The sequence below is a fragment of the Pristis pectinata genome, chromosome 6 (genome assembly GCF_009764475.1).
Source record: "Pristis pectinata isolate sPriPec2 chromosome 6, sPriPec2.1.pri, whole genome shotgun sequence".
NCBI lineage: Eukaryota > Metazoa > Chordata > Chondrichthyes > Rhinopristiformes > Pristidae > Pristis > Pristis pectinata.
Window position 1 is genome coordinate 108,346,692 of NC_067410.1, and position 17,791 is coordinate 108,364,482.

Here is a 17,791-nt window from a genome sequence, read left to right on the forward strand (position 1 = left end):
AGCACTGAAAAGCCAAACTGAAATGGGTTCCTAAATGGACCTTAGTAAATCTCTCTGACCATGACCACAAGAAACTGCAGAGAGTTGTGGACACAGCTCAGCACATCACGGAAACCAGCATCCACTCCATGGACTCTGTCTACACTTCTCACTGCCTCAGTAAAGCAGCCAGCATAATCAAAGACACCACCCACCCACCCCGGGACATTCTCTCAGCTCCCCACCTCCCACTGGGCAGAAGATACAAAAGCCTGAAAGCACGTACCACCAGGCTCAAGGACAGCTTCTATCCCACTGTTGTAGAACTGTTGAATGGTCCCCTAGTACGATAAGATGGACTCTTGTCCTTACAATCTACCTCGTCAAGGTTTTGCACCTTATTGTCCACCTGCACTGCATTTTCTCTGTAGCAGTTGCACTATATTCTGCATTCTGTTATTGTTTTCCCTTGTACTACCTTAATGCACTGTTGTAATGAATTAATCTGTACATGTGACAATAATAAACCAATTCCAATTCAAATTCTTTAAATGCCACAGAAAGCAAAAGTGCTCTGTTTAGTGAAATAGTACAAAAGGATTATCTTAAACCATCAAAAAGTGTGTAGAGCCACAAATTTGAAACTAGGAATTGGAAGTCATGCAAGACCATTGGGGAATAAAATTTTAAAAAACTGCAGATACCGGAAATCTGAAAAAATAATACAGAAAATGCTAGAAACACTCAGCTTGTCAGGCAGCATCTAAGGAGAGAGTAACAGTGAATGTTTCAGTTCAGAACCCTGATGAGCATATTGTCTCATTGAAGGAACTGTCTTCACATCTTTAGCGCCTTCTTAGTCCAAGCTCTACATAACTAATTTATTTACCGTTGAATCGATGAGTGAAATCAATTGTAGTTAATAAATATTGAGAATCTCACACCTGAACTTGTGTGCCAAGTTGCAGCATCCATGACATTGGTACCCATTAACCCTCACTATAGAAAGCATCCTATCTGGACGCATCACAGCTTGGTATAGCAACTGATCTGCCAGAGAAACTTCAGAGAGTTGAGGACACAGCCCAACACATCACAGAAACCAGCCTCCACTCCACAGATTCAATCCACACTTCTCACTGCCTCGGTAAAGCAGCCAACATAATCAAAGACCCCATCCATCCTGGACATCCTTACTTCTCCATCCTCCCATCAGGCAGAAGATACAAATGTCTGAAAGCACGTACCACCAGGCTCAAGGACAGCTTTCATCCCCATGTTATAAGACTATTGAACGGTACCCTATTACGATAAGATAGACTCTTGACCTCACAATCTACCTTATCATGGCCTTGCACCTTATTGCCTACCTCACTGCACTTTCTCTGTAGCTGTGACACTTTATTCTACATTCTGTTATTGTTTTCCCTTGTACTACCTCAATGGACTGACATGATGAAATGATCTGTACGGATGGCATGCAAAACGAAGTTAATCACTGTACCTCAGTACATGTGACGATAATAAATCAATTTACTAATTTAATTTTAATGGTATTAAAAAAAGTTTTCCAATGCAAGATATACACATAATTGCAGATTAAAGTCATAGATTGGGAGTGAAGGCGAGAGTTTCAGAGCAGAATCAGAAGCACATGGGTGAGATAGATGCAAATTGTTCTTATAGACATAACAGAAGCTTTCCCCCACATGTATGTCAGTTTAACTGGTCAAAGTGCCAGATAAAGAAACCTGCCAGCGCCAGCGACCCAGGTTCAATTGCTGCTGCTGTCTATAAGGAGTTTGTATGTTCTCCCTGTGTCTGAGTGGGTTTCCTCCAGGTGCTCCGGTTTCCTCCCATCTTCCAAAAGACGTGCGGGATAGGAAGCTGTGGGCATGCTATGCTGGCGCTGGAAGTGTGGTGACACTTGTGGGCTGCCCCCAGCACACTCTACGCAAAAGATTCATTTCACTGTGTGTTTCAATGTACATGTGACTAATAAAGCTTATCCATTTTCTCAGCTTGCAGATCCAGAATCATCGATTCATAAAGTCAGACAACATGGAAACAGGTCCTTTGGCCAGATCATTATGCCAAACAAGCTGCCTATCCACACTAATCCTATTTGCCCACATTTGGCCCATGTCCCTCTAACACTTTCCTATCCTTGGATCTGTCCAAATATCATTTAAGTGTTCTCGTTGCACCTGCCTTGACCACTTCCTCTGGCTGCTCGTTCCATACACCCACCAGTCTCTGTGTGAAAAACTTGTCCCTCAGATCCCCTTTAAATCTTTCCCCTCTCACATTAAACCTATGCCCTCTAGTTTTAGACTCCCCTGCCCTGGGAAAAAGACTGGGACCATGTATCCTATCTAATTTTATAGACTCAGCTAGCCCCATCACGGACACAACCCTCCCCACCATCGAGGACAACTTCAAGAGGCGGTGACTCAGGAAGGCGGCATCCATCACTAAGGACCCTTACTATCTGGGACATTCCCTCTTCTCGTTACTACCATTGGGGAGGAGGTACAGGAGCCTGGAGACCTACACTCAATGATTCAGGAACAGCTTCTTCCCCTCCACCATCAGATTTCTGAATGGTCCATGAACACTGCCTCGTTATTCCTTTTTATTGCACTATTTACCTATTTTGTAATTTATAGTAACTTTTATATCTTTGCCCTGTACTGCTGCTGCAAAACAAAAAAATTCCCATTATATAAGTCAGTGATGATAAACCTGATTCTGACTGTTGTCCTGCAATATCTCAGCAGCTGGTTGCAAACAGCCCAGATGTTCATGGAAAAAAATAAGAAGCAGACTACCAAAAGTAGAACAGTTAATGATGAGTTATTTTTCTTGGATGTCAAGACATTAAAAGAAGGTCAACAATTTTCTTTTAACGACACAAAGTGGAATGTTCCTGTACTGAATTCCAGACAAAGTATTTGTTAGAAATTATGTCACAAATTACGGGCACACTCAAGAATGTCATAGAGCAGCTGCAATCAAGGTTATAAATAACATCAATGAGGCATGTCTTACTGTGATATTGCGGCTAATGCGTCTGACAAGGGAAGTAATGGTTCTGTTTACGTAACAACGGTAATTGTATTCCATGCGAGATTAACTGTTCTGGGAGCCCTTTGAGGGATCCCAAGATGTGATAAGCTGCCCTATAAACCCATAATTTATAAACTTATAAATAAAATGTTCCTTTCAATGGAATTACAAAACACTGATAGAAGCTGTTCACTTCTTCATGCCCAAACCAACATTTGGAAAAGAACTTCCAGTTTCTAAGATATGCCATAGATAGGGTGAATGCATACATCAACTGTCCCTCTCCCTCCACAGATGCTGCTCAACCCACTGAGTTCCTCCAGCAGATTGTGTTTTGCTCCAGAATCCAGCATCTCTATCTCTTGTGTCACATTACTTTTTCCCAGGGTAGGGGAATCAAGAACATGAGGATATAGGTTCAGGATGAGAGGGGAGAGATTTAATAGAAATCGGAGGGACAACCTTTTCATGCAGAACCAGCTGTCAGATGAAGTGATCGAGGCAGGTACATTAACAACATTTAGAAGACATTTGGACGGATACGTGGATAAGAAAGATTAGGGGGATATGGGCCAAACACAGGCAAATGGGACTAGTTTAGATGGAAATCTTGGTCGGCATGGACCAGTTGGACTGAAGGGCCTGTTTCCATGCTGTATGACTCTATGACTCCATGACCATATCACAGGACACCATTTGACCCAACATCCAAAATGTCCCAATCCCTCCTATCCTTATTTATACTCTCTCACATGACCATCAACTTCCCTTTGATTTCTTTACCGCTCACCTCCACCAAGAGTGTCATTTATAGTTGCAAATTAACTTGCCAGTGCCTTTTTGTAATCAGACCAGTACACCCCACATTCATTCACAGGGAGAACATGCAAACTCCACATGGGCAATGTCGAAAGTCAGGATCAAACCAGGATCATGGAGCTGGGAGGCAGCAGTGCTGACCATGCCCACATTTGCATAGAGAAGTGTTTTCTAACTGTTCCTGAAAGGCCAGGCTCTGGTATTCAGACTCTACCCCCTAGCCCTAGATCCCCAATCAGCAAACGTCATTGAAAGCAGCATCACAGGCAGACAGGGTGGTAAAAAAGGCATTTAGCACACTGACCTTCATCAGCCAGGGCATTGGGTACAGGAGTTGGGATCTTATGTTGCAGTTGTATAAGTCATTGGTGAGGCCACACTTGGAATACTGTGTATAGTTTTGGTCACCCTGTTATAGGAAAGACGTAGTTAAACTGGAAAGAGTGCAGAAAAGATTTACGAGGATGTTGCCAGGACTAGAGGCCCTGAGTTACAGGGAGAGGTTGGCCAGGCTAGGTCTTTATTCCTTGGAGCATAGGAGAATGAGGGGTGGCGACCTTATAGAAATGTTTAAAATTATGAGAGGCATAGATAAGGTGGACGGTAACAGTCTTTTCCCCAGGGTAGGGGAGTCCAAAACTAGGGGGCATAGGTTTAGGGTGAGAGGGGAAAGATTTAAAAGGGACCTGAGGGACAACTTTTCCACACAGAGGGTGGTGAGTATATGGAACGAGCTGCCAGAGGAAGTGGGTGAGGCAGGTACAACAGGATCATTTAAGAAGCACTTGGATAACATGGAGGGGTGGGGCTTAGAGGGATATGGGCCGAACTCAGGAAATTGGGATTAGCTGGGTAGCCACCATGGTCAGCATGGACTGGTTGGGCCGAAGGGCCTGTATCCATGCTGTATTACTCTATGACTCTAAATGATCTTCTCCATAAACACTATTAGTTCCCCTAATTAGTTTGAAAACAAACTTAATTACACTCAAGCTACAAACAATCTGCAGGAGGAACTCAGCAGGTCAAGCAGAATGCTGCTCGACCCGTTGAGTTCTTCCAGCAGATTGTTTGCTGCACCAGATTCCAGCATCTGCGGTCTCTTGTGTCTCTGTCTTAATTACACTTGACACATGCTGAAATGCTTATAAGATGAGATAAGGTATTACATAAGTAGTGCTTGTCCTTTTTTCAGTCTTTTTCTTAATAAAGTGGATTTTACAAAGTGAAATATTGGGAGTATGAAGGAATAAAAGATGCTGCAAATTCCTGTTAATTTTCTTCTGATTACACCATTTATCACATTTGAAAGTTTTATTGTTATAGTCAGGCTATAATTATCTTTGGGAGTCATGCTTTCTAACCAGCATATGTAGAAGTTACTTAACTTTCTTAAAAATCCCATTTATCATCATGGGAGATCTGCCTGCTTTAATTTCATTTCATTCCCTCTGCAAAGTACTCTCACATCACTGAACTCCCTTTCCAGGCCTTGCTATTTTAAAAAAAATAAACTCCACGTAAATGACTTTCACAGAACGAATTCATGAGACACTCTGATAGCAACAGATATTGACACAATGCAACAGGATTAAGTAGTCCTTGTAGAACTTATTTTGACTAGAAAATCAGACGATGTGTATAACAGACAGATGATCTGCGGCCAAACGTCTTGGGTCTCTGCTCACGATGAATAGTATCGCCAGTATGCCAGAAAAAGAGTGAATGTAGTTCTGGCCACCAAGCTATAGGAAGGATGTGTTTAAGCTAGAGAGAATGTAGAAAAGATTTACAGAAATGTTACCTGAACTGGAGGGCTTGAGTTTAGAAGGAGAGACTCCATAAGCTGGGACTGTTTTTCCTGGAGGAGGCTGAGGGCTGAGTTTATGGAGGTTCATAAAATTATGAGGGACAACGTTTAAGAGACACTTAGACAGGCACATAAATAGGCAGGGAATGGAGGGACGTAGACCATGTGCAGGTAGATGGGATTCGTTAGGATTGGCATCATGAATGGCACAGACAACATGCGCCCATGTGCTTGTATCTCTAGGTACTATTAGGTTAGCTCATCACCGTCTTTTTTCTGGGATAGGGGAGTCTGAAACTAGAGGACACAGGTTCAGGTTGAGAGGGAAAAGATTTTTTTTCACACAGAGGGTGGAGGATATGTGGAACGGGCTGCCAAAGGAGGTGGTAGAGGTGGGTCCAATAACAACATTTAAAAGACATTTGGATAGGTACACGGATAGGAAAGACTGAGAGGTTTATGGGCCAAGTGCGGGCAAACAGGACTAGTTTAGGAAGGCACTTTAGTCAGCTTGGACAAGATGGCCTAGGGGCCTGTTTCCATGCTGTATAACTCTATGAATTCATGAAGCTATGAATCTAGGACGTTGGGAATCTGGAACTCAATTTCCCAGAATGTCGTGGGTCAAACCAAATACTTTGAAAATGGTAGAATTTGGTAAAATGGGGAGATGAGGAATGAGATTTGAGGAGTGTCCACTGGCAATGAGATCAACATGAACCAGCTGTCTGGTAGAAGGAGGTTAAAGGACTCAATGGCCTACTCCTGATCCTTCACTCCTGCCCCTCAACCAGATGGCACAGATTTAAGCTTTACTGCAGAACAAGTGACTCAGTTTCCAATTTGTCCTGGACTAGTAAACTTAAAGACATTTTATAGTGTGTTCTGTATGTGAGAATTATAGTTATAGGAAGAGACAGTCTTGGCTCAAATTATCTTCTGCAGAACAAGAAGGACTGAGGGGGGAAATCTTAATCGAGGTGTTTAAAATGATAAGCTACCTGGACAAGATAAATGGAAAGGATGTATTTCCCACAATACAGATTTGTTATTTGGTAAAAGGATTAGTAGGAAGTTGAGAAAAAACATTTTTCATTCAACAAATGGTTGTGGTCAGGAACCGAAAGGATGATCGACGCAGAAACACTCACTACCTTGAAGAACTGCAACAGACAAGGCTACTCTTTGTCTACATTTCCCGCTGCCTGGGGAAAGCAGCCAAAATAATCAAAGACCCCTCCCAACCCGGTCATTCTCCCTGCTTTCCTGTTTCCATTGGGCAGAAGATACAAAAGCTGGAAAACATGTACCGCCAGCTTCTATCCCACTGCTACAAGGCTCTTGAACAGACCTCTTGTATAACAAAAGTAAACTCTTGACCTCACATTCTACCTTGTGGTGGTCCTTGCACCTTATTTTCTGCCTGTACTGTGTTTTCTCTGTAACTGTAACATGATATTCTGCATTCTGTTATTGCTTTTCCCTTGTACTTATGTTTTGGAATGATCTGTATGCATGGCATGCAAAACAAAGTTTTTCACTGTATCTTGATACATGTGACAATAATAACCCAATTAACTAATTAACTACTGACCAAGAGCCAGCAAGTGGGCTCTTCCTGAAGTCCATTTTTGATTGACTTTGACGCGATGAGCAGAACTGCTTCCTCCCATGTCAAACGTTGCTATGATTCTGACTCTACAATTTTGTCACAGAAGGTATTAACGCCTCAGTCTGGATCACCAGGATAGAAATGTCCAAGGTTCAATGTTACAGGTAAAACATCAGCTGTAAAGACTGTACTCTACCTGTACACAGGATGAGAAAGATCCCATAGACTGTGCAATCTATACCACTTCCTCAAGCAACAGATCAGACTATCTGGTCATTTGGAAGACCATGCAGGAACGTAATACTTTCTGCTTTGGGAGAGGTAAATTGTATTCATCTATACATGTACCCAGGTACCTGCACGTCCCCAATGCCCACTCCTGCACCATGTGCATTACCCTTCACTTGGAGAACCTTACCGTGTGGAAATTGGCTACCCTGTTTAATTAGATGCTAATCAGTGCTCCTTGCAATGCCAAGTGGTTTGTGGTGCCTTGTGAGAGTGCTATTGAAATGTAAATTAGTTCTGCTTTTGATCAATGAAAAACAGGGCAGTACACAAGAGACACTGTGTACCTTAGTTCCACATTCCCAATCATATCGTACTTCTCACAACATTAGTATTAGTTCCATATTTCTTCATAACATTGAAGGAGACCTTTCAGCCCATCGAGTGAGTCTATATAAACTCGCAATGCAATCCCATTCTCCACTAATTTCTCCCTCCATTCCCATCTCCGACAGATTTTTTAATTTACCCACATGCTAGGGGCAGTTTAGAACTGCCAGTTGACTGACCAACCCGCACGTTTTGGGATGTGGCAGGAAACCGGAGCACCGGGAAAACCACGCAGTCACAGGGAGAACGTGCAAACTCCACACACAGACAGCGCCGGTGGTCAGGGTTGAACCTGGGTTGCTGGCACTGTCAGGTAGCAGCCCCACTAGCTGTGTCACTGCGCCACGGTAATGATGACACTCTGAGTCAGAAGCCCATGGCTTTTAGTTCCACTCAGAGACATGGCCTCCTAATCTAAGGAGGCATTTGGCTTAAATACCGTGAGAGGATTTTTGCTGCGTATTCACTGAGAGCATGCAGATATCAGATGCAAGTCTGCATTTACTGTCCAGCTCCAACTGTCCTGCACTGAGTGGCTTTCTGGACTTTTGATGTGGGAAATCCAAGACTCAACCACATTGGAGAGTCTGGAATCTCACCGACAGACCCGACTGGGTAAGGACAACAAATTTCCTTCCTGAAAGGTATTAGTGAACCAGACCCAATGGTTTAATGGACACCATTAGTGACACTAGATTTTCTTCCAGATTTAACATGGAACATAGAACACTACAGCACCGTACAGGCCCTTCGGCCCACAATGTTGTGCCAATATTTTATCCTGCTCTAAGATCTATCTAACCCTTCCCTCCCACATAGCCCTCCATTTCTCTATCATTCATGTGTCTATCTAAGAGTTTCTTAAATGTCCCTAATGTATCTGCCCCCACAACCTCTGCCGGCAGTGCGTTCCACACACCCACCACTCTCTGTGTAAAAAACTTACCCCTGACATCCCCCTTATACCTTCCTCCAGTCACCTTAAAATTATGTCCCCTATTTTCCAAAATGTCATTCTTATCCTGCGGTTTTGGGAAAGTGCAAGCAACCTGCAAGACTGTTTAACTTTAAGTTTCCTAGCTGCATTGATAGAATTTGAATCAACACACACAAAAGGCTGGAGGAACTCAACAGGCCAGGCAGTGTCTATGGAGGGAAATTAATGTTGACTGTAAACAGTCAACAAAGTTCTCTCCACAGATGCTGCCTGACCTGCTGAGTTCCTCCAGCACTTAAGATAAGATAAGATTTCTTTATTAGTCACATGTACATCGAAACACACGGTGAAATGCATCTTTTGCATAGAGTGTTCTGGGGGCAGCCCACAAGTGTCGCCACGTTTTCGGCGCCAACACAGCACGCCCACAACTTCCTAACCTGTACGTCTTTGGAATGTGGGAGGAAACTGGAGCACCTGGAGGAAATCCACGCAGGCACGGGGAGAACATATAAACTCCTTACAGATTTTGTGTGTGTTGCTCCAGATTCAAGAATCTGCAGGATCTCTTGTGTCTACAATTTGAATCAATGTCTGAGGATCAACAGACTTGGACATTAGCCCAGTGACTTAACCACAAAGCAAGCACAGTGGCATATCAAGTGTAGAAAAACTCAGCAGGTTGGGTAAGAGATAAAGACTTCGCATTTCAACTGACTTGCAGAGTTAATTCTGTTTCTCTCCCCACAGATGCTGCATGCTGTGTACTCCCAACATTTTCTGCTGTATTTCAGATATCTAGTGCGAACAATATTTTTCCTTAGTATTGCTAAATAATAGAGTATTGCATTGCAGTCTACGGGGAACTTGCTGTGCTCAGGTTATGGCTACATCACCGGAGTTAAACTCCTCCCTCCCTTCCTTCCTTCCTTCCTTCCTTCCTCCCTCCCTCCTTCCCCTCCCTCCTTCCTCCCTCCCTCCCTCCCTCCCTTCCTCCCTCCCCTCCCTTCCCTCCCTCCCTCCCCTCCCTGCCTTCCTCCCTCCCTTTCTTCCTCCCTTCCTCCCTCCCTCCCTCCCTCCCTCCCTCCCTTCCTCCCTCCCTTCCTCCCTTCCTCCCTCCATCCCTCTCTCCCTCCCTCCCTGCCTTCCTCCCTCCCTTTCTTCCTCCCTTCCTCCCTCCCTCCCTTCCTCCCTCCCTTCCTCCCTTCCTCCCTCCATCCCTCTCTCCCTCCCTCCCTGCCTTCCTCCCTCCCTTTCTTCCTCCCTTCCTCCCTCCCTCCCTCCCTCCCTCCGTCCCTTCCTCCCTCCCTTCCTCCCTTCCTCCCTCCATCCCTGTCTCCCTCCGTCCCTCCCTTCCTCCCTCCTCCCTCCCTCCCTTCCTCCCTTCCTCCCTCCATCCCTCTCTCCCTCCCTCCCTGCCTTCCTCCCTCCCTTTCTTCCTCCCTTCCTCCCTCCCTCCCTTCCTCCCTCCCTTCCTCCCTTCCTCCCTCCATCCCTCTCTCCCTCCCTCCCTGCCTTCCTCCCTCCCTTTCTTCCTCCCTTCCTCCCTCCCTCCCTCCCTCCCTCCGTCCCTTCCTCCCTCCCTTCCTTCCTTCCTTCCTTCCTGTCATACAACATGGAAACAGGCCCTTTGGCCTAACTAGTCCATGCCGACTAAGTTTTCATCTAAGCTGATCCCATTTGCCCGCATTTGGCCCATATCCCTCTAAACCTTTCCCATCCATGTACTTATCTAACTTTCTGTTAAATGTTGTTAATGTACCTGCCTCAACCACTTCCTCTGGCAGCTCATTCCATATACTGACCACCCTCTGGGTTAAAAAGTTACCCCTCAGCTTCCTATTAAATCTCTCCCCTCTCACACTAAACCTATGCCCTCTAGTTCTTGATTCCCCAACCCTGGGTATAAGACTGTGTGCATTCACCCTGTCTATGCCCCTCATGATGTTATACACCTCTGTAAGATCACCCCTTGTTCTCCTCCGCTCCAATGAATAAACTCCTATGAACAACCTCTCTCCACAACGCAGTCCCTCGAGTCCTGACAACATCCTCATAAATCTCCTCTGCACTCTTTCCAGCTAAATGGCATCTTTCCCCTAGCAGAGGGACAAAAATGAAGCACAATACTCCAAACGTGAGCTCACTAGCATCTTGCACAACTTTTTTCTTCCTTTCTTATAGTTCTTTTTCTATCTCAGCATCACTGCAATTGCCCAACCCTAACTACCCATTAGATGCTGGTCAGGAGCCATTTTCTTGAACTGGAGCAGTCCTTCTGGTGAAGGTACTCCCACAGTCCTATTGGATAGGGAGGGAGTTCCAGGATTGGACCCAGCAACAATGAAGATCTAAATGGTATACGACTTAGATGGGAACCTGCACGCAGTGGTGTTTCCATGCAGTCATTGGTGGTAAAGGTCATTGTCTGTCAAGTTCTTTGGAACTTCCTGAGTTTGTAACAAGGTGCCACATGAATGCAAGCTTTTACTTTCATTCTTCACTGTCCCGTTCACCATTGCCATGGTTACAAGTGCAGGAGTCATTTCTAATTGGTGGTTCTGCTCTCCATTGGAAGTATTGCGGTTGCTAGGGGAACATTTGTTGTTTAGGGTATAATTTTCTTTAACGTGTGGGTGAGGGGTGCCTAGCTGCACAAATTTGATCCTTTCGATTGCTATCCTGTGAGCATTTTATGAAATGAAAATTATTCCAGGGCACTCTTGAGGATTTTATCCAAAGCATTGTGTAATACCAGCCCAGGGTAGAAAATACATTTCACAATAACCGAAGAGGAACTGTTATGAAAGGAAAGCATTTGAAACAAGATAAGCTTGGCAGAGGAAGACCTTTCAATCCAACTGATGTCACTGTTGTAAAGTAACCTCTCCTACCATTTTCCATTAACACCAGAGGGTTGTAGACTCAGCCAGCTCCATCATGGGCACAACCCTCCCCACCATCACAGATATCTTCAAGAGGCGGTGCCCCAAGAAGGCGGCATCCATCACTAAGGACCCTCACCACCTGGGACATGGCCCCTTCACATTACTACCATCAGGGAGGAGGTGCAGAACCCTGAAAACCCACATTCAATGTTTCAGGAACAGCTTCTTCCCCTCCGCCATCAGATTCCTGAATGGTCCATGAACCCATGAACACCACCTCATTATTCCTCTTTTGCACTATTTATTTATCTTTGTAATTTATAGTCATTTTTACATCTTTATGTCTTGCACTGTCCTGCTGCCGCCAAATTACAAATTTCACGACATATGTCAGTGATAATAAACCTGATTCTGATCCTGATTCTGACTCATAAGTCAGTCCAGTTCCTGAGAAACCTACTCCAATTGTGACTAAAGTCCACATAAGGAACTATGTCCAGACAGTTATCCTCAATGTACTTCTTAACTTGTTGCCTTTGAAGCTCTGAAAACTACACATTAATTTTCTTCTTCTGTATGGTAATTACGTATTGCACTTGCTCTTACCATTGGTGTCCATGTAATCAGCTACAATGTCTCTGAGTTCAGGACTTCTCTGCCCAAACCTCGTTCCTCCCCTGCCTCCTTAGATTGCCCTGAAAACCTGGCAAGTTCACCAAATTATTCACTGTTAACCCTAACCTTATTTTATTTTATCTTATCTAATTAATGGGTCACCCAATGTCGTCTTTAGTCTGGTGGCTCTTCTGTGAAACATCGTGGGATATTTTACTACATCATGTCTTGTAAGGTCCTTACTGGGATGTTTCTTTGTGAGCTTGAACTTTCTTCATTCTTTGTTTCTGCACTGCCTTTAGCACCCAGAAAGCCCAATTATTTCAGACAAAGCAAATCCAATTTTTATCTAGTTTGCACTATTGCATTTTGTGCTTACAAGTAGGAAAAGCATCACCGTGTTCCTTCCATTAGCCCTTTAGACGATAAAGAATAACCTAATATTCCTTTCCAAATTAAATTAATATCGATATTTTGCAATTAACATCTAGGTCTATTTCAGAAGACCAGACAGCATTGTTGCAGGCTACAATAAAAGATGGAATTTATTCTACTTGTAGTTTGGAGAAATGGAAACTCATTCCTCTCTCCTCTTTTCTTAACATAAAGTGGTCCCAGCAATTGTGCAATGCATAAACTCTTTAAACTGATGTCATAGCTTTTTGGATATGAGCATCAAAGTCCTTGACAAGGGAAAAAGGTTGCTGCCTGATGCTGGTGATCAGCAGGCGCTCATGAAGCACACCCAAGCACAACCGGCAATGAATGCTGAGGTGTCAAAATTGATTCTCATTTCTTCAAAGAGCTAAATGAATGATGGGTTTATTTTTAGCAGAGGAATTGGCAGACCTCTATCAGTTGTTGATTGGTGGCAGGGCAGCTTCAGGACTTGTATTACCTGGGATTCGTTCCTCCAGTTATCAAAGTCGGTTAACACAGAACTAACTCAGATATCATGCTACCTAAAATCAAAGGGTCATAGAGTTCTACAGCATAGAAACAGGCACTTTGGCTCAACTCATTCATGCTGATCAAGGTGTCTTCCTGACCTAGTCCTATGATGTCACGGCCAAGAAAGCTCATCAGTGCCTCTACTTCCTCAGGAAGCTAAAGAAATTTGGCATGTCCCCTTTGACACTCACCAACTTTTATCAATGCACTATAGAAAGCATCCTATCAGGATTCATCGCGACTTGGTATGGCAACTGCTCTGCCCAGGACCACAAGAAACTGCAGAGAGTTGTGGACACAGCCCAGCGCATCACGGAAACCAGCCTCCCATCCATGGACTCTGTCTATACCTCTCACTGCCTTGGTGAAACAGCCAGCATAATCAAAGACCCCACCCAACCGGGTCATTCTCTCTTCTCTCCTCTCCCATCAGGCAGAAGATACAGGAGCCTGAGGGCACGTACCACCAGGCTCAAGGACAGCTTCTACCCCACTGTGATAAGACTATTGAACGGTTCCCTTGTACAGTGAGATGGACTCTTGACCTCACAATCTACCTTGTTTGACCTTTGCACCTTATTGTCTACCTGCACTGAACTTCCCTGTAGCTGTGACACTTTACTCTGTATTCTGTTATTGTTTTACCCTGTACTACCTCATGCACTGTGTAATGAATTGACCTGTACGATCGGTATGCAAGACAAGTTTTTCACTGTTCCTCGGAACAAGTGACAATAATAAACCAATATCAATACCAAGTACCATATCCCTCAAAACCATCCTGATATCAGGGTTTCGACCCGCAACGTCGACAATCCCTTTCCCCCAACAAATGCTGCTCAACCCACTGAATTCCTCCAGCAGATTGTAGCTCCCTCTTAACTTTTCCTATCCAGAAAGCTATCCAAATGTCTTTAAACCTTGTATTTGTAGCTGCCTCAATCACTTCCCCTGGCAGCTCGTTCCACATATCCACCACCCTCTGTGTGAAAAAAATTGCCCCTCAGGCCCCCTTTAAATTTTCCCCCTCATCTTAAACCTATGCACCTCTTTAGTTTTAGACTCCCCTACCCTGGGAAAAAGAGTCTAACCATCCACCTTATCTACGTCCCTCAAGATTTTATAAACCTCTATACGGTCACCGCTCAGCTTCATTTCATCTCTGCCAGATAATCATGTCGTGTGTTGGAGAGTGGAGTGTGGTATCAAACCCCTCCTCATTACAGGACTGCCCTGGCAGGGCCATTGTTTCTGCCTGCTCTTCACCCACTGAACTTATCTCCTTACATCTTGACCCAAGATGTCGACTGTCCATTTCCCTCCACATATGCCGCCTGACCCGAGTTCCACCAGCAGTTCCAGCATCAGCATCTTGTCTCTCCCTCCTTGCTTTTATTGTGAGATTATTATGGTAAGGCATGATGAGAAGCTTAGCGAAGTAAGAATTGTGTAGCCCTTAAAAAGTATCAGCCATACATGTGTTGGTGGCTCTGATAAGGATTCATGGTTTTGAAATTACCTGAGGTGATGCTACAGAACTGAGACGAGGTTTAAATGTCTCGCTGCCTCGGTGAAGCAGCCAGAATAATCAAAGACCCCACCCACCCCGGACATTCTCTCTTCTCCCTCCTCCATCAGGCAGAAGATACAAAAGCCTGAAAGCACATACCACCAGGTTCAAGGACAGCTTCTATCCCGCTGTTATAAGACTATTGAACAGTTCCTGAGTACGATGAGATGGACCCTTGACCTCACATCTACCTTGTTATGCCCTTGCACCTTATTGTCTGCCTGCACTGCACTTTTTCTGTAACTGCAACATTTTATTCTGCATTCTGTTATTGTTTCACCCTGTACTACCTTAATGCACTGTGAATCAATGAATGGATCTCTATGAATGCTATGCAAGACAAGTTTTTCACTGTACCTCAGTGCATGTGACAATAATAAACTAATTTCAGTTCCAGTTCTTTTCCAACACAGTGACCAGTGCTACGGATTAGGATGCTATTTGGTGAGTGTCCTTTAAGACATAGTACAGGAGTGTGTGTGTGTGTGTGTGTGTGTGTGTGTGTGTGTGTGTGTGTGTGTGTGTGTGTGTGTGTGTGTGTGTGTGTGTGTGTGTGTGTGTGGCGTCATTACGACAACAGCAGAAGATAACAATGTGCTGACGTTTTGGTTCAGTCAAAAAAGAGAGAGAGGGAGGGAGAGAGACACTGACTGCTGGCCTCTGTATCGATGGATGAAGAACAATAGCTGTGTCTGTCACTAAAATCCACATATGGATTTTTGGAGTAATCCGGTGGAGTCCACTTTGTTGTTAACCTGTAGAAGGAAACAGGTATTTGTGTGGGTGGCCACGTCTCGAATGCCTTTCGGGGTGGCAAATACTTCGGAACAAAGCAGTGGAGATCATCAGTGACTGAGGTGTCGTACGGGTTCCATCGTGGAACATTTGGATTTTGTAATTTCTCTCTATTCTCTCTCTACATTTTCTCTTCAGTCAACGGTGGTTTTGCAAAAGCCTTTGCTCACGTTTCACCTCATGACTTGCTGAACTGAACTTTGAGAACTATTCCTGGACGTGGAATTTGGGAATTCGCCACACACACACTTCAAATTTAGTTTTGGGGTTAACGTTTAATATCTAACATTTTAACTTTTCTTATTATTATTAGTTATTAATAAAATAGTTTCTAACACTTATACATGACTCAGTGTGTTTCTTTTGTTGCTGGTACGTAACACCAGTGGGGCAATCATTTGTCTGGTTATTATTGAGAAAGATCGAGAGCAAAGGCAGGCCAGACCATATCCGTGTGGTCATTAGTAAAAATGATGGGTCTCAACCCGAAACATCAACTGTCCATTTCCTTGCTCAACCCGCTGAATTCCTCCACCAGATTGTTGCTTCCTCTAAACCTTTCCTATCCATATCCTTTCCCATCCAGTTCACCTCCAGATGTTGCCTGACCCCCTGAGTTGCTCCGGCAGTTTGTATTTTGTTCCAGTTTCCAGCATCTGCAGTTTCAAGTGTGTCTGTATGTTCACTAACAAAGCAGGAACGATGTTAATTGTTCACAAGTTTGGAGCTCTGCGGAAAGAATAAGCTGGGACTGGATGAGAGTGATCCATGTGAGGAGATGACAATAAACAATGGCCAAGCCAACTTGAGGTGTTGACCTGGCTGGAGGTCAAGTGGGGTCTTCAATGGCTGCTGAACTTTCACCGCCAGAACCAATGAAAGCAAGCTGAAGACTCAGTTAAAGACCATATGGGGGCATTGAGTGTATGAGGATTGAGATATGAGGTAAGGAACATGGGAAAAACATTCACACGAGCTGTCCCCACCACTGAAAGCATCTGCCGGAGGCACTGGCTCAAGAAAGCGGCACCTATCATCAAGGATCCCCACCATCTGAGTCATGCCCTCTTCTCACTGCTACCGTCAGGCAGGAGGTACAGAAGCCTGAAGTCCCACACCACCAGGTTCAGGAACAGCTACTTTCTGGCAATCAACAGGTTCTTGAACCAACCTGCACAACCCTAACCTTACCTCAGCAATGAGACTTTATGGACCATCTTTTGCACTACCATGGACTTGTCTCTGAGTTTTTTTTGCTCTAATGTCTTGTTTTGCTAAGTCTTTATCTTCATTGTATGGTATCATTTATGTGTTAGGTTGGTATTACTAAACTCTACTAATTAGGGTTGTGCAGGTTGGTTCAAGAACCGAATAGTTGAAGGGAAGTAGCTGTTCTTGAACCTGGTGGTGTGGGACTTCAGGCTTCTGTACCTCCTGCCCGATGGGAGCTGTGAGAAGATGGCACGGCCCGGATGGTGGGGATCTTTGATGAGGGATGTCACCTTCTTAAGGCAGCGCCTCCTGTAGGTACTACCAATGGTGGAGAGGGATGCACCCATGGTGTATTGAACAGACTCCACTACTCTCTTCAGCTTCTTATGTTCCTGTGCACTTGAACTTCCGTACCAGACATCGTTGGTAATTATTGAGGACGTGCCGAATTTCCTTAGCCGTCTGAGGAATTCGGGGTGCCGGTGTGCTTCCTTGGCCATGGTGTCTATGCAGCTGGACCAGAACAAGCTTTTGGTGATACTTACACCGGAAAACCAGAAGATGACTAAAGCAGATAAAGCTATCAAATTAATATCATGTGCGGCTTTACACTGACCTCAGAGAGATGATGACGTCGCAACAGGGCAACAGGAAGAACTTAAGGAACGTTTTGTTCCCCAGCTGCTCTGCAGCTGCAGACTGTAACAGTCCCGCACGCTGACGGCACTTTCCAAGAATTGCAAATTGTGAATTTTCCAATCTGTCAGGCTTCCTTAGACAAGAGGTAGAGGATGGGAGAGAGAGAAACCCACAAGGAACACAAGAGACAGATCATTCTTAGTGTGACCTTAGGATCTCAGAGTTGATGGAAAGGTTGGACAATCAACAGGCAGTATACTGGTGATAAAAATGACTC